The sequence below is a fragment of the Homarus americanus genome, unplaced genomic scaffold (genome assembly GCF_018991925.1).
Source record: "Homarus americanus isolate GMGI-L3 unplaced genomic scaffold, GMGI_Hamer_2.0 scaffold39339, whole genome shotgun sequence".
Lineage (NCBI taxonomy): Eukaryota > Metazoa > Arthropoda > Malacostraca > Decapoda > Nephropidae > Homarus > Homarus americanus.
This window is the reverse complement of record NW_024733460.1, coordinates 18,419-27,627: the sequence shown is the minus strand read 5'-3', so window position 1 is coordinate 27,627 and position 9,209 is coordinate 18,419.

Sequence of the window (9,209 nt, the reverse complement as noted above, 5' to 3'; positions counted from 1 at the left end):
GTATGGGCAGGTGGTTGGTGTGTGGGTGTGGGGTGTGGTTGTGTGAGTGGTGTGTGGTGGTGGTGGTGGTAATGAGTGTGGTGGTGGTGGTGGTGGTATGGGCGGGTGGTTTGTGGTGGTGGTGGTGGTATGGGCGGGTGGTGTGGTGGTGGTTGGTAGTATGGTGTGTTGGTAATGGTGGTGTATTGGTGGTGGTGGTGGTATGGGTGTTGGTTGGTGGTGGTGGTGTATGGCGGGTGGTTGTGGTGGTGGTTATTGGTATGTGTGGTGGTGGTGGATTGGTATGGTGTGATGTGGTGGTGGTGGTATAGGGGGTGGTGGTTTGTGGGTGGTAGTGGTGTGTGGTGGTTGTTGGTGGTGGTATAGTATGGGGTGTGTGGTGGTGGTGGTGGTGGTATGGGCGGTGGTTTGGTGGTGGTGGTGTTGGCAGGTGGTGGTGGTGGTGGTGGTATGGGCGGGGTGGTTGTGGTGGTGGTGGTGGTGGTATGGGTGTGTGGTGGTAGTATGGGTGTGTGGTGGTGTGGTGGTATGGGTGTGTGGTGGTGGTGGTGGTGGTGGTATGGGCGGTGGTTTGTGGTGGTGGTGGTGGTATAGGCGTGTGGTAGTATGGGTGTGTGGGTGGTGGTGGTGGTGGTATGGGCGGGTGGTTGTGGTGGTGGTGGTGGTATGGGCGGGTGGTTGTGGTGGTGGTGGTGGATGTGGGCGGGTGTTGGTGGTGGTGGTGGTATGGGTGTGTGTGGTGTGGTATGGTGTGTGGTGGTGGTGGTGTATGGGCGTGGTTGTGGTGGTGGTATGGGTGTCTAGTGGTGGTGCTGGTGGTATGGGCGTGTGGTGGTGGTATGGGCGGGTGGTGGTGGTATGGGTGTGTGGTGGTGGTGGTAGAAGGGTGTCTATGTGATGGTGGTAGTAGGGTATAATATGGTGATAATGATAGTTAGGTGGTGATCGTAAGGGGGTTGTTGTTGTGGTGATGGTGGTGATGGTGGTGATGGTGGTGGTAGTGGTGATGGTGGTGATGGTGGTGATGGTGGTGGTAGTGGTGATGGTGGTGATGGTGGTGATGGTGGTGATGGTGGTGATGGTGGTGGTAGTGGTGATGGTGGTGATGGTGGTGATGGTGGTCAACGTTTATGATAATATGTATTTTGTTTGAATTCTCGTATTGGTGACTTCCTTCCTGACTCAGACAGACATAGAGACTTAAACAGATAAAGACAGAAAAACAGCTTGGCAGCAGGATGGTACAACTGCAGGGGTTGGCAACACTGGGGGTGGTACAACTGCAGGTGTTGGTAACGCTGGGGTGGTACAACTGCAGGTTGGCAACACTGGGGTGGTACAAGTGAGGGTTGGCAGCACTGGGGTGGTACAACTGCAGGGTTGGCAGCACTGGGTGGTACAACTGCGGGGTTGGTAACACTGGGGTGGTACAACTGCAGGGGTTGGCAGCACTGGGGTGGTACAACTGCAGGGTTGGCAACGGTGGTACAACTGCAGGGTTGGTAACACTGGGTGGTACACCTGCAGGGGTTGGCAGCACTGGGGTGTGGTACAACTGCAGGGGTTTGTTGCTAAGGGTGGTACAACTGCAGGGGTTGGCAGCACTGGGGTGGGTACAACTGGGGTTGGCAGCACTGGGGTGGTACAACTGCAGGGGTTGGCAGCCTGGGGTGGTACAACTGCAGGGGTTGGTAACACGGGGTGGTACAACTGCAGGGGTTGGCAGCACTGGGGTGGCTGCAGGGGTTAGCAACACTGGGGTCGTACACCTGCAGGGGTTGGCTGGGGTGGTGCAACTGCAGGTTGGCAGCACTGGGGTGGTACAACTGCAGGGGTTGGCAGCACTGGGGTGGGACAACTGCAGGGGTTGGTAACACTGGGGTGGTACAACTGCAGGGGTTGGCAGCACTGGGGTCGTACACCTGCAGGGGTTAGCACTACTGGGGTGGAGGTTGGCAGCACTGGGGTGGTACCCAACTGCAGGGGCACCGTGGGTGGTACAACTGCAGCGGTTGGCAGCACTGGGGTGGTACAACTGCAGGGGTTAGTGTACTGTGAGGCCCTTTGCAGGGGTTGGCAGCACTGGGGTGGGTACAACTGCAGCGGTTGTAGCAGCTGGGGTGGTACAACTGCAGGGGTTTGTAACACTGGGGTGGTACAACTGCAGGGTTAAACTTGGGTGGGAGAATACAGGGGTTGGTAACACTGGGGTGGTACAACTGCAGGGTTGGCAACTGGGGTGGTACAACTGGTTGGCAGCACTGGGGTGGTACAGTTGTAGCACTGGGGTGGTACAACTGCAGGGGTTGGCAGCACTGGGGTGGTAAACTGCAGGGGTTGGTAACACTGGGGTGGTACAACTGCAGGGTTGGCCATTGGGGTGGTACAACTGCGGGGTTGGCAGCACTGGGTGTACAGGGTTGACATGGGTCGTACACCTGCAGGGGTTGGCAGCACTGGGGTGGTACAACTGCAGGGGTTCAGCCTTGGGTGGTACCTGCAGGGTTAGCAGCACTGGGGTGGTACAACTGCAGGGGTTGGCAGCACTGGGGTGGTACAACTGCAGGGGTTGGCACTGGGGTGGTACAACTGCAGGGGTTGGTAACACTGGGGTTGGTACCAACTGCAGGGTTGGCAGCACTGGGTCGTACCTGCAGGTTGGCAGCACTGGGAATTCGTACACCTGCAGGGGTTAGCAGCACTGGGGATGGCACAACTGCAGCGGTTGGCAGCACTGAGGTGGTACAACGCTGCAGCAGTTAGCCAGCACTGGGGTGAAAAATTACAACTGTGAGGTTAGCAACACTGAGGGTGAGTACAACTAGAGTTGGCAGCACTGGGTGGTACAACTGCATGGTTAGCAGCACTGGGTAGTACAACTATAAGAGTTGACACTGGAGAGAGAGAGAGAGAGCCTTTTGATCAATGGTGACGAGATATACTAGCAGGGCAATGCCTAGATAACCTCTCTCTCTCCTCTCTCTCTCTCTTCTCTCTCTCTCCTTTCTTCTTCTTCCCCTTCCCATCCTCCCTTCCGCATTCTCCCACTTTCCTCCCCCCTTCTCTACCTTTCTTCTTCTTCTTGTTCTTTTTTCCCATTTCCCATCCTCATCTTCTCTCTTTCGTCTCCCTTTCTTCTTGTTCTTCTTCCACTGGTGCCGGAGAGTGGTACTGTGGCACCCTGGCACTCACTGGCACTCTATCCACGTTATTGGTCGTGTGGCCGCAAACGCAAACATTACTCCTAGCATCGACATCCGTATTACCGAGCTCTTCTGTGTGTTGATCACGGTGGCCGAGTGGTTACCGCACTGGCTTGACTATCCAATAGACCCGCGTTCGAATCTCCGTATTTGATTGGTATCTGATTCGAAGCAGTGTTGTTTGTGTGACAATACTCTCGCAAAAACATAAGGTTCGAACTGCGTGTGTTGGTGACGTGGGCATTATCTCAGCCAGTAGGAAAGCCGATCAGGTCAAACTAGGGAAGTTCCTTACAAGCTGTTGAGGTAGTTAGCCATCAACTAGCACTCCTATTGGTTGAGTGTCCCGGGCAACAGTCGTAAATGCACGGGTACACACTAGAGGCTGTCTGGTTCTGTTCAGACTCTGAGCAGTGAAGATGTGTGTTTGTGTTCGTGTGTGTGTGTGTGTGTGTCAGCAGGTAACTTCTCTCTCTCTCTCTCAGCACCAAGACTATCATCCTCCTGAAGAGGTAAAGTGAAGGACATTACCCCCCCCCCCAACACCCCCCTCGTGTTTACTGAGTCCTGTATCGAATATAAGTGACCCGCCGCTGCAACAACAATAACAAAAGCGTTTCTAGCAGGTGTTGTTCGTCTCCTAATCTACAAAACTCATAACACAATTCACTGAGCTCTCTCTTTAACATATAATACACTGCGTTAACGTCATCTGTTATATGTCACACGTGAAGGCTCGTATTTCTCAACCATCGACTTAATTATATGAAGTAGAATGATAAGAGTTTTACCTATAAGTCGCCCTAATTACCATAGTGTGTGAGTGTGAAGGGGGGGTTACTCACACCTTGATGCATCCTCCCGTCTTGTGTTTTGGTGAGTTGGTGATTCTAAGATGTATTTGTGATTATTATAGTGATTAGTTAAAGGTTGTAGTAGTTAAGGGTTATGTTGTTAATGGGGTAGTTAGGTGTTATTGGTAGTTTTGTTTATTGTGTTTAGTTTTTAGATGATTTATTGTATGTTATTATTGTAGTTTTTTGGTTTTTTTTTAGTTTTAATGCTGTTAGTGTTGTTGTTGTTTGTGTTAGTGTTGTTGTTATGGTATCTGTTATTAGTTGGGTTCTCCTGTTATTTATGTTGTTGTTGTAGTTGTGTTTCTTTAGTTGTTATTATTGCTGTTGTTATCTCACCTCTTCCTGTTAAACCTCACCTGTTATTGTTGCTTCTGTTATCTCACCTGTTATTGTTCCTGTTCCTTCTGTTATCTCACCTGTTATTGTTCCTGTTGCTTCTGTTATCTCACCTGTTATTGTTCCTGTTGCTTCTGTTATCTCACCTGTTATTTCTATTTAGCTTCTGTTTATCTCTCACCTGTTATTGTTCCTGTTCCTTCTGTTATCTCACACTGTTATTGTTCTATTTATTCTATTATCTCACCTGTTATTGTTCCTGTTGCTTCTGTTATCTCACCTGTTATTGTTCCTGTTATTCCTTCTATTTATCTCACCTGTTATTATTCTATTGCTTCTGTTATCTCACCTATTGTGTTCCTGTTGCCTCTATTCACTTTCTATTATTATTTCCTGTTCCTTTATTTACTCTCACCTATTATTGTTCCTGTTGCTTCTGTTATCTCACCTGTTATTGTTCCTGTTGCTTCTGTTACTCACTGTATTGTTCCTGTTGCTTCTGTTATCTCACCTGTTATTGTTCCATATTTAGCTGTTATCTCACCTGTTATTGTTCTATTTAGCTTCTGTTATCACCTGTTATTATTTCCTGTTGCTTGTTACCTCACCTGTTATTGTTTCCTGTTCCTTCTGTTATCTCACCTGTTATTGTTTCCTGTGCTTCTGTTATCTCACCTGTTATTATTTCCTGTTGCTTCTGTTATCTCTGTTATTGTTCCTTCTATTTATCTCACCTGTTATTGTTCTATTAGCTTCTGTTATCTCACCTGTTATTGTTCCTGTTAGCTTCTGTTATCTCCCACACTGTTATTGTTCCTTCTGTTATCTCCTTTTTACTGTTCCTGTTGCTTCTATTTACCTCACCTGTTATTGTTCCTGTTGCTCCTGTTGTCTCTTCCTATTATTGTTCCTGTTGCTTCTGTTATCTCACCTGTTATTGTTCTCGCTGTTATCTCCTGTTATTGTTCCTGTTGGCCTGTTGCCTCACCTGTTATTGTTCTGTTGCTCCTGTTATCTCACCTGTTATTGTTCCTGTTGCTTCTGTTACCTCCACCTGTTATTGTTCCTGTTCCTTCTGTTATCTCACCTGTTATTGTTCCTATTTACTTCTGTTATCTCACCTGTTATTATTTCCTGTTAGCTATTTATCTCTTTTACTGTTATTGTTTCTTCTGTTATCTCACATATTTATTGTTTCCTGTTGCTTCTGTTATCTCACCTGTTATTGTTCCTATTTGCTTCTGTCTCACCTGTTATTGTTCCTTCTATTTACTCTACCTGTTATTATTTCCTGTTGCTTCTGTTATCTCACCTGTTATTGTTCCTATTTGCTTCCTGTTATCTCACCTGTTATTATTTCCTTCTGTTATCTCACCTGTTAACCTTGTTCTCTTACTTCTGTTATATCTCACCTGTTATTGTTCCTGTTGCTTCTGTTATCTCACCTGTTATTGTTCCTTCTGTTATCTACCTGTTATTGTTCCTGTTGCTATATTTATCTCACCTGTTAACATTTCCTGTTGCTTCTGTTATCTCACCTGTTATTGTTCCTGTTACTTCTGTTATCTCACCTGTTATTATTTCTGTTGCTTCCTGTTACCTCTCACCTGTATTGTTATTTCCTATTATTTGCTATTTATCTCCTGTTATTATTTCCTGTTGCCTCTATTATCTCTGTTATTGTTCCTGTTACTTCTGTTACCTCACCTGTTATTATTTCCTCATTTAGCTTCTGTTACCTCACCTGTTATTGTTCCTGTTGCTTCTGTTATCTCACCTGTTATTGTTCCTGTATTTCCTTCTATTTACCTCACCTATTTATTATTTCCTTCTATTTACCTCACCTGTTATCGTTCCTATTTCCTTCTGTTATCTCACCTGTTATTGTTCCTATTTAGCTATTTATCTCTGTTATTGTTCCTGTTCCTTCTATTTACCTCACCTGTGTATTGTTCATCTATTCCTCACCTGTTATCGTTCCTGTTCCTTCCTGTTATCTCACCTGTTATTGTTCCTGTTCCTTCTGTTATCTCACCTATTGTTGTTCCTGTTCCTTCTGTTATCTCACCTGTTATTGTTCCTGTTCCTTCTGTTATCTCACCTGTTATTATTCCTGTTCCTTCTGTTACCTCACCTGTTATTGTTCCTGTTCCTTCTGTTATCTCACCTGTTATTATTTCCTGTGTTGCTTCTGTTATCTCACCTGTATTACTGTTCCTGTTGCTTCTGTTATCTCCCCTGTTATTTCTGTTGCTTCTGTTACCTCACCTGTTATTTTCCTGTTCCTTCTGTTATCTCACCTGTTACTGTTCCTGTTGCTTCTGTTATCTCACCTGTTATTGTTTCCTATTTAGCTACAACCCCCATCTCACCTGTTGTATTGTTTCCTGTTTAGCCTGTTATCTCACCTGTTATTGTTCCTGTTTAGCTATGTTATCTCACCTGTTATTGTTCCTGTTGTTGTTATCTACTGTTATTGTTCCTGTTTAGCTATTTATCTCACCTGTTATTATTTCCTATTGCTTCTATTCTCTCACCTGTTATTATTCCTATTTGCTTCTATTTATCTCACCTGTTATTATTTCCTGTTCCTTCTGTTATCTCACCTATTGTGTTCCTGTTGCCTCTATTTATCTCACCTGTTATTGTTTCCTGTTCCTTCCTGTTACCTCACCTGTTATTGTTCCTGTATTGCTTCTATTACTCACCTGTTGTATTCCTATTTGCTTCTGTTATCTCCTCAGCCACTGTTCTCCTTCTTCTATTATCTCTCATTGTTGTTCCTATTCCTTCTGTTATCTCACCTGTTATTGTTCTATTTGCTTCTGTTATCTCACCTGTTATTATTTCCTGCTTCTGTCCTCCTCATCTGTTATTGTTCCTGTTGTTTCTGTTATCTCACCTGTTATTGTTCCTGTTGCTTCTGTTATCTCCTATTTAATGTTCCTGTTGCTTCCTGTTATCTCACCTGTTATTGTTCCTGTTAGCTATATTTATCTCACCTGTTATTATTTCCTATTTGCTTCTGTTACCTCACCTGTTATTATTGTTCCTGTTCCTTCTGTTATCTCCTGTTATCGTTCCTGTTCTATATTTACCTCACCTGTTATTGTTCTGTTGCTTCTGTTATCTCACCTGTTAACTTATTTCCTGTTGCTTCTGTTATCTCCTATTTATTATTTCCTGTTGCTTCTGTTACCCTCCTTATTATTGTTTCCTATTGCTTCTATTACCTCACCTGTTATTGTTCCTGTTCCTTCTATTTACCTCACCTGTTATTATTTCCTTTGTTATTCTCCTGTTATTGTTCCTGTTATTCTGTTATCTCACCTGTTATTGTTCCTGTTGCTTCTGTTATCTCACCTGTTGTTCTATTTAAGCTACTGTTACCTCCTGTTGTTATTCCTGTTCCTTCTATTTATCTCACCTGTTATTTCCCTGTTGCTTCTGTTATCTCACCTGTTATTATTTCTATTTAGCTTCTATTTATCTCATCTGTTATTATTTCCTGTTATTTCTGTTATCTCACCTGTTATTATTCTATTTGCTTCTGTTACCTCACCTGTTATTATTTCCTTCTATTATCTCACCTGTATTGTTCCTGTTAGCTGTTATCTCTATATTATTGTTCCTGTTGCTTCTGTTACCTCACCTGTTATTATTCCTGTTCCTTCTGTTATCTCACCTGTTATCATTTCCTGTTCCTTCTGTTACCTCCTATTATTGTTCCTGTTGCTTCCTGTTTATCTCACCTGTTATTGTTCCTGTTGTATTATTGTTCCTATTTGCTTCTATTTACCTACCTGTTATTGTTCCTATTTAGCTTCTATTCCTCACCTGTTATTGTTCCTATTTCCTTCTATTTGCCTCACCTGTTATTATTTCCTTCTGTTATCTCACCTGTTATTGTTCCTATTTCCTTCTGTTATCTTACCTGTTATTGTTCCTGTATTTAGCTTCTGTTATCTCACCTGTTATTATTTCCTGTTGCTTCTGTTACCTCCTGTTATTGTTCCTGTTCTAGCCTGTTACCTCCACTGTTATTATTCCTTCCTATTTAGCATCTCACCTGTTATTATTCCTATTTCCTTCTGTTATCTCACCTGTTATTGTTCCTGTTGCTTCTGTTATCTCACCTGTTATTGTTCCTATTTACTTCTGTTATCTCACCTATTATTGTTCCTTCTGTTATCTCACCTGTTATTGTTCCTGTTATTCCTGTTGCCTCACCTGTTATTGTTCCTGTTGCTCTGTTATCTCACCTGTTATTATTTCCTATTTAGCTATTTACCTCCACCTATTGTGTGTTCCTGTTCCTTCTGTATCTCTGTTATTGTTCCTGTTGCTTCTGTTATCTCACCTGTTACTATTTCCTGTTGCTTCTGTTATCTCTCACCTATTGTTCCTCTTGCCTCTGTTATCTCCTGTTATTATTCCTGTTACTTCTATTACCTCTTACTATTATTATTCCTGTTCCTTCATTATCTCACCTATTATCATTTCCTATTTCCTTCTATTTACCTCCTGCCTGTTATTATTCCTGTTGCTTCTGTATCTCACCTGTTATTGTTCCTGTTGCTTCACATTATCTCACCTGTTATTGTTCCTGTTCCTTCAACATCTCACCTGTTATTGTTCTGCTTCTGTTATCTCACCTGTTATTGTTTCTGTTACTCTATATCTCACCTGTTGATCCTGTTGCTTCTGTTATCTCACCTATTGTTATTTCCTGTTGCTTCTGTTACCTCACCTGTTATTGTTCCTGTTCCTTCTGTTATCTCACACCTGTTATTGTTCCTGTTACCTTCTGTTA